Genomic DNA, 17812 nt, shown 5'->3' with positions numbered 1-17812 from the left:
CCAACCCCAGAGTGGAGAGGGGAAGGCACCAGGACATGCTCTGTGACCCACTGCCTCTGCCCAGATGCACCCCTCATCTGGACGTCCTCACAAGCCAGCCCCCTCCCCAGGGAGACCCAGAGGCCTCGCTTCTCTTCTCTCAGAGGTTTGTGGGCTTCCTGCGTTGTCCCTGGGTGTTGCCTCGCCATCTGCTCCCCACACCTGAGCCCTGTGGCCGTTCTGAGTATCTTCTGATGCTAATCTCCTTCGGTGATGAGAGTGAGTTCTGACTCACTGGGGGCACAATGGAGCACAGGGGTCTTAGGGTCAGAGTCTTCGGTTCGAGTCCTGGTTCCGCCCACTCCCCAGTGTGCAGTGCAGGCAAACCAGTGACTCTCTGGGCCTCAGTTTCCCCTCTGTGAAATGGGGGTCCATAACAGCCACCCATCTCCCTCTTTGCCAGATGTGGCTAAACGCCCCACGGGTTCCCTTGTAGAAGTACGGTCTGGTACCAGCTGGGGAAGCAGGGTGGCACTCCAGCAAGGGGGGGCTCCTCGGGTGTCCCTCGGGTGCTCTGACCCAGGGGCCGGCTCGGGACCTCCAGCCGGGGGCCCTGGGCAGCCTCTTGTGTGCCGGCAGTCCCAGGCACCAAGGAGAAAAGGGATCTGGGTGTCAGTCCTCCTCCATGTGTTGGACAGCAGGGCTTCCTGGACCAGAGCGTGGGTCCACCTCCTCCAGGAGCCTCGTTTAGAAGCAGACTCTCGGCGTCAGCAGGTCTGGGGGACCAGAGAGTCTGCGTTTCTCATGAGCGCCCCCAGTGATGCCGGAAGTGTGCCTCAGCGGAGCCTCCCAGCCCCCTTCGCCCCACATTCCCCCTCACCCCAGACCGTGGAGCCCCGAGAGGCTGAGCCCCGTGTGCAAGGGGGGGCGGGATTCTCTTGCCACCAGATGGTCTCCTCTTGAGCTGCTTTCGTTCTTCCGTTCAAGGTTACGTTTGCAAGGGCCTAATGCCTGCATCCCTTTGTCTTTGGATTTTGTGGTTTTTTTGTTTAACCTCAGTAATATCTTGGCACAATTTGAAAGGATTTCCAGAAGAGAAGGGAGAAAATCACAGACACCACTGTTGTCTGGGAAACTGCGGTTTGTGTTTAATAATAAGATCCGAGTTGCGACATGAGGGTGGGGGCTATGGGGGCACCGTGAACTGACCCCTTACCTCTGCCGTTGGCCTGGAGCCCACTCAGAGCAGGACAGCTGCTGGTGGCCCGGGGCTTTGAGCCCCTGACCAGTGGCAGAGCCCCAGGCTTTCCACCCCACCAGCTTTGGGAAACCATAGGGCAGTCCTGCAGCACAGGTAAAGCTGGCCTGGGAGCATTTATCCCAAGTGCACACCTTGCTTTCCTCCACGTGCTAGGGCCTGGCAGAGGTCAGAAAGAAGCAGCCAGAAGACCCCCAGCCGGTGCGGGTGATCTGAGAGCCAGGCGGGTGCGGCCGCAGGGGAGGGCCCTTGGGGGAGTGGCATCTGAGTGGGAGCTGGCTGAGCAGGGACCGGTTTTGTTGCTAGAAGGTGGTGGCGGGCTGGCAGTTGTAGCTCCTGTTGGTCACGAGTCTTGCTGTTCACTTTACAGAGTACTTACTGCCCTTTATGGGCACATCCCTGTGAGGGAGGTGTTACTCTTGAGTGTTGTTCATGTACCCATTTTACAGATGATATGACCAAAGCTTAGCCGGCCGGTTAGAGAAGAGATGTCTTCCAGTGTTTGTTTGTTTTTTTTTAAACCAATTTGGTATAGAGCATCCTAGGTTTGGCCGGCTCCTTAGTTTTGTGAGAATGAGGTCCCAGAAACAGTCTGTGCAGGGCCTGGAGCTCCGGAAACCACCAGGGGCCTCACAGGAAAGACTCTGGAATCCAGGGTGGGAGGACACGCTGTCTCAGCTAAAGCCAGTTTTTCTCTACGAGTGAATGCAAGCATTCTCCTTCATCCACGTAAATAAAATTGCCGCGTCCCGAGGAAACCGCTGTGTGGATCGTCACCAGATGTGGACGGCGTGGTGGGGACAGTCTTGGTCCATTTTGACACACACAACTCGTGGCAACTGGAAACTTCCCACAGGGGCCCCTCAGAAGGCCAGGGTGCCTAACCCAGGCCCACGGGACTCCCGAGGAGAGTCGCACATGCTCGAACTAGAGGCTCTGGGGCAGACGCTCCGAAGGCAGGTGTAGGTGTGCACGCTGCCTTTCCCCAGGGGGGAGGGGGGCGCTGCAGCGCGGTGTGTCTGTCTCTTCGAGGTTCACAGGCCTCCTCAGCAAGCTGGGCTGAGGCAGGCGGTGGAGGCCTCAAGGGCCGAGGCCACCCCCGCAGTGAAGGGGCGACTGGTGCCTCCGTCCCTCCCCTGCTGAGCGCGTCCGCCTCTCCGCCGAGGGCTGGGAGCGGGCAGGTCCATCGCAAGGGTTTTCACAGGGCATCCGTGGCATGTGCACTCACAGGGACAAATGGATCGCACCGCAGCAGTTCCAGGTGAAAAGCAGAAGTGACCAAATAAAGGGACTCTTAGAAAGGGATGTGTCCAAGGTGGAGGGATCGGAGTCCTGCGTGGACCACTGGTGGAAGATGAGGCCGTCCGGAGAGACCTGATCAGAGGTGGAAGACGCCAGCCGTGGAGGCATCAGGGGCCCAAGCCAACAGAAGCACAGAAGCACAAACCTTAAATCTGCTTTGTCAGAAGGCTTTGATTTTTTTTTTCCCCCTGGTAATTTTTTAAAAATCTTAAAACATTCCACTTATCTGCTTTTGTGACCCCAGAAAAAAAAAATGTCAGTGTTTGGCAAGTTATTTTTAAACCCTTCAACCACATGAAGATGCAGTCTTAAATGTTTTGATTTTAAAGAGATTGTGTGTAAAGCACCCCCTTTTCTTCCCTCTCCTTCCCTCCTGTTTGGGCCCATTTAATCCCCCCTGCCCAACGCAGGTTATATCCCTAAAAAGCCAGGAATCAGACTGAAAGGTGTGGCAGCTTGTTGGTGAGGACGGTGGAGGCATGGGGCAGAGGGAAGGAGAGGTCAGGGCCCTCCCAGCCACCCCTGGTGACATCCTGCAGTCTGGCGTGAGTCTCAAAGGAAGGGGAACATTACGGGGCTTATAGACGTGTCACCCCAGTCACATGGCCATCTCCCTGTGCCTTCACATCCTCTCCCCTCTGTGTGTGTCCATCTGTCCAAACTGCCCCTTTCTATGACCTCAGTCCATTGGGTCAGGACCCACCCTTATTGACCTTAACTTTCAACTTGATCACCTCCGTGAAGACCCTGTCTCTAAGGTCACATGCTGAGGTCCTCCAGGTTAGCACACCAACATGTATTTTTCAGGGGACACAATTCAACCCATACCTGGCCCCCTCAAAGGTTTGTCACCAGGTCTTCTCTGTGCGCCCCCAAAGCAGTGCATTGGGGTTTCATCGTGTGCCCCGGCGCTGAGTTCCCCTTTGTGAGTTTCGGGGAGGAGACTAAACAAGCTGCTGCCTAGAAGGATTTCTTCTGCTGGATTTCATGTGACGGTGGCCAGCAGGACAGGCTACATAATTTGTGAAGCCTGGTGCAGAATGAAAATGCGCTTTGTTCAAAAATTTCAGAAAAGGGGCGCCTGGCTGGCTCAGTCAATGGAGCATGCGACTCTTGATCTCTCGGGGTCATGAGTTCAAGCCCCACGTTGGGTGCAGAGTTTACTTAGAAGAAAATATTTCAGATAAAAATGTCCGTACATTGGAATATATTCAGCCTTAAAAAGAAAGGACATCCTGACACCTGCCATGACGTGGACGGACCCTGAGGACACTGCTCAGTGAGAGGAGCCAGACATAGAAGGACACAGTCCCATAGGACCCCACTCCCAGGAGGTCCCCAGAGGAGTCCCGTCCACAGAGACAGAGAGGACAGGGTGGGAGCTGGGGCTGGGCAGCGGGTGCGGAGTCTGTGCTTCATTGGGACAGAGTCTCCGTGTGGGGAGATGGAAAGTTCTGGAGATGGAGGGTGGGGTGGCTGCACAACAGTGTGAATGCGCTTAATGTCACCTAACTGGACACTTAACAGTGGTTACAATGGTAAATCTTATGTCATACGTATTTTACCACAATTAAAAATAAAGTTTTAAAAATGTACTGAGAACGTTAAAATGGCAACAGCAGAGCATGACACCGAGCACGGGGCTGTGTGGGTCTGCCGAGGGTCACTCGCTCCCCAAAGCCGCCCGCTCAGCTGCGTCTCGCACCACCTGCCGCATGCAGCCCACAGGCCTCCCCGTGCGGCCAACACTCCCTTGCCCTTGGTGCCCAGGTGGGGAGGAACCCGCTCCCCCCACCCCCCGCTGGTGTTGACCGCAGCTGGATGTACCCAGTCCCGGCCAGTGCCTGTGAAAATCCACAGTGGGTTTGCTGGTGGACAGTACTAAGTGCCAAAAGAAGCAAGGTGGGCATTGATGGGATCCAAGGACCTCCCGTGGTCTGGGTGTTGGTCTGGTGGACTGCCCCTCCTGGGCTCCCAGCCCACCCTGAGGGCCTCTGGCTCCGCAGGCCGCCTGAAGTCGGGGAGCAGGTCAGCCCTGGCCCTGAGCCCCCGGAGGCGGGAAGCCCACAGCCAGCACAGCTCCTTCTGCTGGTGAAGGAGCCAGTTCCTTCTGAGCGGTATGTCTGGGATTGCTCCCAGCTTCGTGGGTCTGTCCTCTCCCCTACCAGCAGCCCAAGCTGCGCTCTCCTCCGCATGTGCTCGCCCCCTCCGGTGGAAGCTTGCTTCCCTCCCCCCATCACCACCCACGTCCCTCCTCACCCACGCTCCCCACTGGCTCCTGGCCCCGCCAGCATGGGCCACTGTGCCTCTTCCCCTACGGCCTCTGACCTTCCAGCCACTCTTGCATTCAATCCGCGCATCCTCACTGTGTAAAACACCTGAGAGAGGCTGGTCCGTGGGTGAGCGGATAAGCAAATGGTGGCCCATCCATACAGCAGCATAGGACTCAGCCATAAAAAGGAGTGAAGCTCTGACATGCTCCTATTCGGATGAACCTAGAAAACGTGTTGAGTGAAAGAAGCCAAGACACAAAAGGTCGAATATTGGGGCGCCTGGGTGACTCAGTCGGTTAAGCGTCTGCTTTCGGTTCATGTCATGATCTCGGGGTCCTGGGATCCAGCCCAGCACCGGGCTTCCTGCTCAGCAGGGAGTCGGCTTCTCCCTCTGCCTCTCCCCTCCCCCCATCTTGTGTTTTCTCTCTCTCTGTCTCTCAAATAAATAAAATCTTAAAAAAAAAAAAAAGTCACATGTCTGATTCCATTGATAAGAAATGTCCAGGGGCGCCTGGGTGGCCCAGTTGGTTAAGCGACTGCCTTCGGCTCAGGTCATGATCCCGGGGTCCTGGGATCGAGTCCCACATCATGCTCCCTGCTCGGCGGGAGGCCTGCTTCTCCCTCTCCCACTCCCCCTGCTTGTGTTCCTGCTCTCGCTGTCTCTGTCAAATAAATAAATAAAATCTTTAAAAAAAAAAAAAAAAAGAAATGTCCAGAACAGGTAAATCCATAGAAAGTAAATTAGTCATTGTCAGGGACTGAGGGAGGAGGGACTAGGAGCAGCTGCTTCATGGGGACAGGATTCCCTTTTAGGGTGATGGAAATGTTCTAGAACTACAGAGTATGGTGGTTGCACAACATTTATGCACTAAATGCCACTGATTCAGCTCACTTTAAAAGGGTGAATTTTGTTATGTGTATTTCACCTCAATCAAAAGACAAAAATCATCGTCGGTGTTTCAACTGCCAAGAATTTGACGCGAATGAGTGAGACCAGCTGACTCACCATGGGTGCTCAGCCCAGATGGTGTCAACCTTTAAGTCTCCAAATGGGTCCGTTCCCATGGAAACGGAGTCAGGAGATCTAGGTATTCGTTTGCAAGGGTGGCTTAAAAAACCAGAACTTATCATATCACAGTTCAGGAGGCCAGAAGTCAGAGATGGATGTGCGAGCAGGTTGGTTTCTTCTGAGGGTGAGGGAGACTCCATTCCAGGCCTCTCTCTGGCGTCTGGTGCTTGCTGGCCATCTCTGGTGTTCCCTGGCTTCTGGTAGGTAGCCTCACCAGGATCTCTGCCTTCTTCTTCACACGGGTCTCCCTGTGTGCGTACCTGTGTCCAAATTTCCCTTTTAAAGGGACGAAGTCGTATTGGACATGGGGCCACCCTCCTCCAGGATGACGTCATCTTCACTAATCATACTGGCGATGAACCTGTTTCCCGATCAGGTCACATTCAGAGGTGTGCTGAGGGTTAGGACCGCAACATACGAATTGGTGGGGAACCACGTATTGCTTCACAACAGATTGGAAATTATAAAGATTTACTTATTTGAGAGAGAGGATCCCCAAGCAGACTCCGTACTGAGCATGGAGCCCAACGTGAGGTTTGATCTCACAACCCTGAGATCACAACCTGAGCTGAAACCAAGAGTTGGACGCTCAACTGACTGCGCCCCCGGATTGGAAATTTTTTTTTTTAAGATTTTTTTTTATTTATTTATTTGAGAGAGAGAGACACAGCGAGAGAGGGAACACAAGCAGGGCGAGTGGGAGAGGGAGAAGCAGGCTTCCCGCGGAGCAGGGAGCCCGATGCGGGGCTCGATCCCAGGACCCTGGGATCATGACCTGAGCTGAAGGCAGACGCTTAACGACTGAGCCACCCAGGCGCCCCCCGGATTGGAAATTTTAAAAGAAGCAAAAGCCAAAACCTGAGCCTTCATCACAGATCATTAGGGAAGTGCAGGCTGCGTGGGAAAGACACATATCCATTAAGTAACACACATGTGAATTCCCACAGGCCAGGTTGAGCGCCGTGAGGAACTTGGAGCTATGAGAAGGAACAGCAGAGAGGCCAAGTCTGGATGGGGGTCAAGGAACTGGGGAGGTTTTGTGGAACCAGGAGGGGCAAGCGTAGGGAGGAGGCGGGTGAAGCCACTGGCGGAATAGGACGGAAGAATCTGAGGGCAGTGGGGCAGGGCTCCCGGGACAACTCCATCAGCAGATGGGGCTGAATGTGCCAGAAGCCAGGAGTGCAAGCCTGGGGAAGACAGGGCCCCCGCAGTGCTGGCATCCCTGCAGTGCTTGGACCCCAGCTCCACCCTGGCAATTCCCTCAACCCTCCATTCCAGAGAAGTCTCAACGGCAGAGGGCATGAGAGGGGTAGAAGAGGTCCCGGCATTGACGACCCCAACTTCCCACTTCATCTGTGTGTTAGGATGTGGCATTCCCCCACCGGACGGTGGCTCCCAGCCCCCAGTCCTGCGCCAGCCGTCCTGTCTCTGCCCCTTCACACTGCTGCTCCTTCTTGCTTATTAGCCAGCACAGAGCCCAACATGAGGCTCGAGCTCACGACCTGAGCTGAGATCAAGCGTCAGGCGCTCAACCGACTGAGCCACCCAGGCCCCCCCCCTTTTTTTTTTGATTTCGTGATATTTATTGATACTTAGGTGACTTTGTGAATGCATTTTATTTTTTTTAATTTTTTTTATTATTTTTTAAGATTTTTATTTATTTATTTATTTATTTATTTTTAAAAGATTTTATTTATTTATTTGAGAGAGAGAATGAGAGAGAGAGCACATGAGAGGGGGGAGGGTCAGAGGGAGAAGCGGACTCCCTGCCGAGCAGGGAGCCCGATGCGGGACTCGATCCAGGGACTCCAGGATCATGACCTGAGCCGAAGGCAGTCGCTTAACCAACTGAGCCACCCAGGCGCCCGTGAATGCATTTTATAAATCATTAAGTGCTGTACAAACTCAAGGAGTTACTATTAGTATACTATCTTCCCAAGCCACCTGGATCGTGTATGTCCTCCCCTCTGAGAACAGGCGAATCCACAGAGACAGGAAGTTGATCAGCGCTTGCTGGGGGAACTGAGGAACAGGCACAGGGTTTCTTTTGGGGGCGATAAAAATGTCCTAAAATTAGATACTGTGATAGTCGTACAACTCTGTGAATATACGAAAAACCACTGAATTGTATACATTTTAAAAGGATGAATTTCTTAGTACGTGAATTCCACCTCAAAGGTGTTATTAAAACCACAAATCCCCCCACTGCATTCAGACGCCTCACCATTGGTCTCAGGGACTTCATAGACACTCCCCGTCATGTGCTAGATGCCTTCCCTCTTTTCCCCAGGACACAGAACACGTAATAAAGTGTAGAATCTTTCCCAAACTTCTTTTTAAAATGGTATTTGAAACTGGGGCCTCCTGGCTGGCTCAGTCAGTAGAACCTGAATGGAAGGCAGACGCTTAACGACTGAGCCACGCAGGCGCCTGCCTTCCTTCCTTCCTTCCTTCCTTCCTTCCTTCCTTCCTTCCTTCCTTCCTTCCTTCCTTCCCTTCCTTCCCTTCCTTCCCTTCCTTCCCTTCCTTCCCTTCCTTCTTTCTTTCTTCTTTCTTCCTCTTTCTTTCTTTCTTTCTTTCTTTCTTTCTTTCTTTCTTTCTTTCTTTCTTTCTTTCTTCTTTCCTTCTTCCTTCCTTCCTTTTTCTTTCTTTTTCTTTTTCTAAGATTTTATTTATTTGACAGAGAGAGAGGGAATACAAGCTGTTCTCTTGTCCTCAAATTTCCAACTGTTATTTGTCATAATGAGGAAAAATTCAAAGATGCTAAAATCTTTCATTTTTGGGGGGGGGCGGGGCAGAGGGTGAGGGAGAGAGAGAGAATCCCAAGCAGGCTCCGCACTCAGCACAGAGCCCAACGCGGGGCTCAACCTCTCGACCCTGAGATCAAGAGGGTCTCTTGACCCTCTTGATCTCTGAGTCATGAGTTCAAGCCCCACGTTGGGTGTGGAGCCTACTTAAACAAACGGTATTTGAAATTGATCTGGGGGAAGTAAAGTCAGAAGAGTAACATATACCCACCTTCTTACAACTATTTTATTCATCATCTCATCTCAGGAAATACTAGGTATGAAAGAACCTGAAAATTAAATTAAAAAAAAAAAAAGGAAAATTCCTGGATATAGGTGTGGATAGATGTTTTTTTTTTACTCTGCGTTTTGATTGACTTGAAAAACATGACAGTTTCTTTAAAATCAGGAAAATCCTCAAGATACAAAGTGTACTTATTGCTATGTAGCCTCAATTTCCCCCAAATCGTGATACAAAGCTCTCTAGCGTGCCCAGAAGATTGCATTACAGTTCTTACACACTGAGCACAGGTCTCACGGTTTACAAGGTCAAAGGCACCATTTGTTTCTGCCAACAAAGCATACCGTGCCTTTTACCCCATAGAAAGCCAAAGGGATGTTTCTTCGAGTGCTCCCTTAGTGACTTTTGATGTGGCACGTGGCTACTGGACGGTCCTTCAAACTCAAACGAGATCTGGAAGGACTGGAAGTAAAATTAATGTTGGCAGCTGTGCGTGTTTATTCCCACAGAAGTTAAATCCCAGTGATTCAAGACTTTCTCACCATATCCTTTTCAACTCCCTGAGCAAGGGGATATAGGAGGGAAGGAGCTAAGCCAGCCACTTCTCACCTCCTTGGGAGGGATTTCAAGCAGGCTGAGAGGAGAGAAATTGGGGAGCAGCATGGTATCGACTCACCAGGAGCTGACTCGTCTGGAGGTGGTTCTACGTTTCCAGCTGACACCCTTGACTGCAAAGGAAGCCAGCCGTCTGCAGGGCAACTGAGTTCCCCCAGCACAACCATGCTGGGAGAGAACCACTCGGAGGGTATGCTCTGTATGGGCATCTGAGCTAAACTGCCCTGGAATCTCATAAGACTCTTTTTACAGGGGCACCTGGGTGGCTCAGTCGTTAAGCGTCTGCCTTCAGCTCAGGTCATGATCCCCAGGTCCTGGGATCGAGCCCCGTGTTGGGCTCCCTGCTCAGTGGGGAGCCTGCTTCTCTCTCTCTCTCTCTACCCTCCCCCTGTTAAATAAATAAATAAATAAATAAATAAATAAATAAATAAATAAAATCTTTAAAAAAAATAAAGACATTTCTCTGGTGATTCTTATTTTTTTTTTTTAAAGACTCTTTTACATTAGAAGAAAGCAATGGTATTGCCTTCCTTGCTCAGAGGAAAGAATGGATTCAGAACCAATCTAAATGTGTTAGAATGAAGTCTTGGAAGAAACACAAACCGTCGGTAGTGACAGATTAGAGCATGAGGCTTGATAAGCGATGTGGCAGATTATGAATTTGGTAATCTGGAAATGTTTTTATCTGTTTTGCCTTCACACAACTGCTCTTCTTAGAAAGAGGCTTTCTGGATCTGACACCAGGGAGATCATGAAGTCTAGAAAATATAAAAATTTTAACTATTTTTATATAACAACTGTAACTGTATTTATATAATATGTTCTCTTGTCCTCAAATTTCCAACTGTTATTTGTCATAATGAGGAAAAATTCAAAGATGCTAAAATCTTTCATTTTGGGGGGGGGCGGGGCAGAGGGTGAGGGAGAGAGAGAGAATCCCAAGCAGGCTCCGCACTCAGCACAGAGCCCAACGCGGGGCTCGACCTCTCGACCCTGAGATCGTGACCTGAGTCCAAATCAAGAATTGAACACTTAACCGACTGAGCCACCAGGTGCCCCTATTTTCTGTATTCTGATGCTCTGTCACCTCGGGGCCTTGCTGATCTGGGAAAGACTTGCCCCTCCCAGGGCTCGCTAATTCCTAGAGAGAGGAAAACAACTTGCCCAAACTGCACCTTTCGTGTGCAGACCAGTCAATGCAGAGCCCACACCGCCAGCCCCCTCCTCTGCGGGGCTCTCACACTCGGGGCAACTACCCCCTGTCCTGATCAGCCCAGGGCCTGGAGCCAGACAATGGGGCTGGCCCCTATGCCCCAGAAGGCTGTCTGCATTCAGAACTCCGTGTATTCCAGAGACTGTTGGCTTGCTTCACTTGGCAAGTGTTTTCAGGTCCATCCCTGTTGCAGCAGGTATCAGAACGTTATCCCTTTGTGAGGCTGAATACCATTCCAGCGTACGGATGCACCACATGGTGTTTATCATCTGTCGGTAGACACTAGGGTTGGTTGCTTTCCACCTTTTGGCTGTTAATGAATAGTGCTGCTGTGAATGTGGGCGTGCGCAGGCCTCCTCCACACTGGTGGGTTGTTCCCTCTTTTCTCTCCTCCCCATCTTCCCTTTCTGGATCATGGTAACAGAAGAGGGGTTGATAATAGTACCAAGACTGAAAAGACAGGCCCTAGGATGATCAGTCCCCCAAAATATGCTAAAAGTATGCCCCATTGTGACTTGCATGGGCCCCAGGCACTTTGGCCTTCATGGGTCCCATAGTCCATAAAGGAAAAAAAAAAATTTATATGTATACATTAAAAGTTAAATTTTACGACCAAGGTGGGGCATAAAGATGGATAGAATCGGGGCACCTGGGTGGCTCAGTTGGTTGAGTGTCTGTCTTTGGCTCAGGTCATGATCTCAGGGTCCTGGGATTGAGTCCCGCATTGGGCTCCCTGCTCAGCGAGGGGTCTGCTTCTCTCTCTCCCTCTGTCATTCTCCCTGCTCATTCCATCTCTCATTCTCTCTCTCAAATAAATAAATATGTAAAGCTTAAAAAAAAAAAAAAAAAAAAGATGGGTAGAATCCAGACTAGATCATGGGGGCCTTTCCTTCTCATTTTAAAAGAAACTGAAACATTTGCAAGGGCCCCCAATGCACTGGGCATTTAATAGATAAGTCAGCCCTGCTAACAGGTCAGGCCTGGCTCTTTGAAAGGCCTGATTGCCTCATAGGCTCTGCATCCGCTGCCTACTGACTATCCCACCCATAACCTACGTGGACTCTGATGAGCGCAAATAATTTCGAGAAGAGAGATCAGCGAAGTGCTTAATAATGGCCTCTGCTGCCCGCCTTAGCCCCTAAAAGGCAGCCTATCTCCTGGCTCCTCAGCAGGCCCACCTGCCAGGGCCCCTGGTTTGGGACACTATGGTGTCTCCTAGGGACCTCAGTGGCCTCCTCACTGCAACCAGAGGGATGGTTGCGCAAACAGAGCTGACTGTAGGGCCCACAGGACACCCACCACGCCCTTCTGCGCCGCTGACATTTGCATAGGCTGTTCCCTCCCTCCCCCCCCAGAGCATCCTGTCCTCATCCCCTGCCCCCCCGGGGCCAGGAGTCCCCCCCCCGGGGCCAGGAGTCCCCCCCCCCTTAACCTGGGAGGACAGCCCTGCCCTAACCGGGCCAGCCACATCCTTTCTGAGGCTGCCAGCGGCTGTGGGCAGCTTTGGGCGCCCATCTGCACAAAAGAGCTCCTGCTAGCATCCGCCTCAAGGGGTGGGGGTGCTGGAGGGGGGGCTGGCGCTGAAGAAGAGGGCCGAGCACGCTGTTCTGGAGCAGACGGGGTGCTCCTCCAATGCCAGGAGCTATTATTGTACCTGGAGGAGGGGAACAGGGGCTGGAGGAGAGAGCCAGCCGGTAGAGGAGGGAGCAGGGCCGGGAAGGAAGCCAGACAGAAGGCAGACAGAACATGGAGGCCTGTGGGCCACGGCAGCAGCTGGGCGTGGGCAGGGGCTCTGGGCCGAGGGAGGACGCAGAGAAGCTGTTGCAGGCGTTTGCAAAGGACTGCCCTAACAAAGTACACAGCCCTGGGGGGCTCACACACCAGAAACGTGTCGTCTCGCAGCTCCAGGGGCCGGAGATCAAGCCGCGGGCACACGTGGCTGCTGGCGAGGCCTCTGTCCTTGGCCGGCTGATGGCCGTCCCTGTGCACGTGTCTGCGTCCTCACCTCCTCTTCCTAGACGGACACCGGTCACACTGGACGAGGATCCATCCTAATGACCTCATCGGAACTTACTTATCACTTTAAAGGCCTTGTCTCCAAATCGTCACATTCTTTAGTGCTGGGGGTCAGATCATCCAACAGATGAATTTGGCAGGGGAGGGGGCGGTGGGGGGGGGGGGATGACATCCAGCCCAGAACAGCATTGAGGGCGTTTTTGGGAGAAGGGATGCAGGAGGAGCACAGGTTGCAAGCAGCAGACTTCTCTTGCTAAGGATGTGCCTGGGTCCCCCCCATCTGGTCTACCCAAAACCAGGGGGCTGTCCGGGTCCGCCCTCGGGGCCTACCTACATGATTAGATGCTGGAGTCCCTCATTCAGGTCCTTCACGGCTGAAAAGGGCCTAACTAAGCCAGTATGTGAATCTCTTGGCACACTGCCTGGCCTAGAGAGCTTGATAAATCACAGCTATTATTCTTAATTAAGATTATTGGGCCGGCAATATTAATCTAGAAAAACCACCATTTAGGCCAAAAAGAAAAAAGAGCCTGATTACATAGTGATAAACATTACGCGAAGTTGGAGACAGGGCATTATTAAAACTCTGTGCTTCATAAAATACAATCACAGCACAGAAAAATGTTAGAAATAGAATAAACTGCCAGAAACATAATCACAGCGAGAACTTAGGAAACTATGGCAAAGTGAGGGCATGAGACTAGAAATCTTCTGTCCAACAGTCACACTCCTTGATATTTACCCGAATGAAGTGAAAACTTACAACCACACACCCAAACCTGCACACACACGTGTCCATAGCAGCTTTGGACTTGGAAGCAACCCAGACATCCTTCAGTGGGTGAAGGGATAGACTGCGGGACATCCAGACAATGGGATGCTATTCAGCACGAAAAAGAGATGAACTCTCCAGCCATGAAAAGACGCGGAGGAACCTCAAATGCATAGGACTAAGTGAGAGAAGCCCGTCTGAAAAGGCTGCACACTGTAGGATTCCAACTCTATGACATTCTGGAAAAGGCAAAAGCATACAGACAGTAAAAGGATCAGTGGCTGTCAGTGGTGCGGAGCGGGGAGAGATGAAGAAGTGGAACACGGGATTTTTAGGGCAGTGAAATACTCTGTATGTTACTATAACGATGGATACATTCATTATCCATCTGTCCAAACCCACAGAGTGGACACCAATGTAAGGCATGGGCTCTGGATGATAATGATGCGTTGGTGTGGGTTCATTGATGGTAACAAACGTGTCCCTTTGGTGTTATGTTGACAGTTGGGGAGGCTGTGCATGCAGAGGGGCAGAGGGTACGGTGCGGTATATGGGAACTTCCTTGACTTTCCACTCAATTTTGCTGATGCTTTTCTCACAGATAGACTGGGGTGATGGGTTTGGGGAAGAAAACCCCAGAGGTGAAGGGCCCTTCTCGTATCACATCCTATCCAGAGTACATGCTGTCAGCATGACTAATCACAGGTGTTTTCAAGGGCCAGTAACAAAGACTGATAACTTACATAGGCCAAGAAGGAAATCTCTAAGCACAAAAAGTAGACACTGCCCAGGCCCCAGGTTTTGTTACGGTACAACTATACCAAATGCAGGGGGCGTTACCCCTGGGCCCCGAGTCTCACCCTCCCCAGGCTGCAGAATCAAAACACTCTAACACTTATGGGGAGGGGCTTCTAAATTGGCCCTCATGGTTCCCATCTCCTATATTCATGCTCTTGTCTGATCCTCTCTCCTTGAGTATAGACAGGATCTAATGAGTCCATTTTAACTAACAGAATATGATAAATGGGGTGGGATGTCACATCTGACATTAGGTTACAAAAGACTGTGACTTCTGCCTTGCTGGCCCTCTCTTACACCCGTGGACAGAAGTTGGCTATGGCAGCTGGCAGTTGGAAGCTGCTGCATGCCCACCTGGCAAACACTGAAGCCTGTGGTCCATGAGAAATGGAGGCCCTCGGTCTGACAGCTGGCAAGGGACTGAATCCTGCCAACAGCCCTATGAGTGATCCTGGAGCACAGCCTCCCCCCATCGGGCCTTGAGAAGGTGACAGCCCCACCTGACACCTGTATCATAGACCCGTGAGACACTGAGCCAGAGGACCAGCTGGGTCACACCAAGATGCCTGACCCACAGAAATGGTGAGAGCATACAAACTCGTCTTAAGCCATGACATTGTTAAAAACAGCTTTATTGGGGCGCCTGCGTGGCTCAGTCATTGAGCGTCTGCCTTCGGCTCAGGTCACGATCCCAGGGTCCCGGGATTGAGCCCCGCATCAGGCTCTCTGCTCAGCGGGGAGCCTGCTTCTCCCTCTACCTGCCGCTCCCCCTGCTTGTGTTCTCTCTCGCTCTGTCAAATAAATAAATAAAATCTTTAAAAAAAATAAAAACAGGGGCGCCTGGGTGGCTCAGTTGGTTAAGCGACTGCCTTCGGCTCAGGTCATGATCCTGGAGTCCCGGGATCGAGTCCCGCATCGGGCTCCCTGCTCGGCAGGGAGTCTGCTTCTCCCTCTGACCCTCCTCCCTCTCATGCTCTCTGTCTCTCATTCTCTCTGTCTCAAATAAATAAAATCTTAAAAAAATAAAAATAAAAACAGCTTTATTGAGGTATAACAGAAATGCAAAATCTGCAGATACTTCATGTATATAATGTGGTGCGTTTTGGACATACACACACACCCGTGACACCATCACCACAATCGAGGTAACATATCCCTCACCTGCAAAGTTTTCCCGTATCCTTTGTTTTAGGGGTGGGGGTGGGTGGGTGGGAGAACACTTAACATGAATGTTTTATTTTATTTTATTTTATTTTTTTAAAGATTTTATTTATTTATTTGAGAGAGAGAATGAGAGAGAGAGAGCATGAGAGGGGGCGGGTCAGAGGGAGAAGCAGACTCCCCGCCGAGCAGGGAGCCCGATGCGGGACTCGATCCAGGGACTCCAGGATCATGACCTGAGCCGAAGGCAGTCGCTTAACCAACTGAGCCACCCAGGCGCCCAACATGAATGTTTTAAAACTAAAATTTTTGAAGTGCACGATACAGCATTGCGAATTGTAGGCCCTACGTGCCAGCAGAACTCTAGCTCTCCCTCACCTTGCAGAACTGAAACTTGATAGGCACTGAACAACACCTGCCCATTTCCCCACCCCCCAGTCACCAGGAACCACCACTCTGCTGTTAAGCCATCTTGTTTTGGAATGATTTGTTACAGGGCCACGGTGAAATAACAGTCTTTCTGTGATAATCCCAGCCCCAAATCTTGCCCTTCCTGGATGAACACTGCACACACACACTCCCAAGAACAGGCTTTCTGGATGCTTCTCCAAAGGGCAGCTCCCTGAGGGCCTTGGTCCTTGTCCTGCTCTTGGTCTTGCCATTGACCTTGCCCAGTGCCCACTCACCATACAGCGCTGGGAAGGTTCCCTGCACCCTGCCACCCCACCAGGGAGCTTTGAGCACACGGCTTGGTCTACTGATCAGGGAGACCTGAAGGTCTTAGTCAGCTGGGACTGCTGTAACAAAATACGACAGACTGGGCAGGGGCGGTGGGGGGGAGGGGGTAAACCACAATTATGTCTCACGGTTCTGGAGACTTGAAAGTCCAAGATCAAGGTGCTGGCAGAATTCGGTCCCTGGTGAGGGCTCTCTTTCTGACTTAGAGAGTGAGAGAGCCAGAGATCTTAACCAATTTTTAAATGTACAGGACAGTATCGCCAACTATATGCCCACTGTTGTAAAAATACGGAAAATACGGGGGCGCCTGGGTGGCTCAGTCGTTGGGCGTCTGCCTTCGGCTCAGGTCGTGATCCCGGGGTCCCGGGATCGAGCCCCGCATCGGGCTCCCTGCTTCGCGGGAAGCCTGCTTCTCCCTCTCCCACTGCCCCCCGCTTGTGTTTCCTCTCTCACTGTCTCTCTGTCAAATAAATAAATAAAAATCTTAAAAAAAAAAAAAAATGCCCTTATCAGAAATGTGCTGATCGGTATTGAAGGGGAAGTGTCTTGATGTCTGCAACTCTCCTTCAAACGTTTAGCAAAACAAACAAACCTGCTTGTATATGTACGTGTGTGTGTATTTGTGTGTGTATATATAACAGAAATGGCTAAAGCAAGTGGCAAAATGAATCTAGGTGAAGCGTCCGTGAGTGTTCATTATACTGTGCAACTTGTTTGTGGCTTTCAAGTGTTTCAAAATGAAAAGGTGGAGAAACACACAGAGCACCCTCAACGCTCCCCATATGTTCCTCCAGCTGCCATCATTTCTCCCTCTACACACAGCAAGGATTTCTCAGAGGTGCCCATGCCTGCCCTACGTGCTGGCTGAATGTTCACTAGCAGGCCCTCCAAACGAACCAAAAGCTCCCGATCTGCAGTGTTTGCCGATTCCTGTGGTGTAAATACTCCTCCCACCGTGGCGGACTTCAAGCTACTGGTGCGGTGTCACTGAACACGGAACTGACAGAAGATGCAACAGCATGCGTAACAGTATTTCCAGCATACAGATGTGATTTATGTAAATGCCCTCAGTAGCGCAGCTAGCAACACGTGGAAAAATAATTAGGAAGTGTTGAGTTTTGAGTATTTATTACCTTTGTCTAAATACAATCCATTTGATGGGGAAGTTTATACAATGAACTTTTAAACAAGGGCCGTGTTTAACAACTAGCTCCCAAATTCCTAAAAATTTGACAATTCGCTCTCGCCGGCCAGTACGAGCTGACTCCAGCGCACCTCTGTAAAAAAAAAACAAACTCAACCCACTGAAACCTGGCTTCCACAATCACCATTCAACCAAAATGCTCTTGCTTGTCTCACCATGGACCTCCATATTGCACAAATGCCAAGGACAATGGACACGGGTCTGGCCTGGCCTGCCTTGCCTGAGTTCCCTGTAGCATTCAACACTCCACACTCCGCCTGCCTTCTCCGAGGTCTTCCAGGTGCTCTTCCTACCTGTTGACCGGTCCTGCCCAGTCTCCTTCAAGGGCTCTTCTTCCTCCAGACCTTCTTCTCAGCAACAAACCTATATATCCCAACCACTTAACTA

This window comes from Mirounga angustirostris, unplaced genomic scaffold, assembly GCF_029215605.1.
Source record: "Mirounga angustirostris isolate CCGP_5_RB_7025 unplaced genomic scaffold, mMirAng1.0.hap1 SCAF_1, whole genome shotgun sequence".
Taxonomy (NCBI): Eukaryota; Metazoa; Chordata; class Mammalia; order Carnivora; family Phocidae; genus Mirounga; species Mirounga angustirostris.
Note: the sequence above shows the minus strand (reverse complement) of the source record.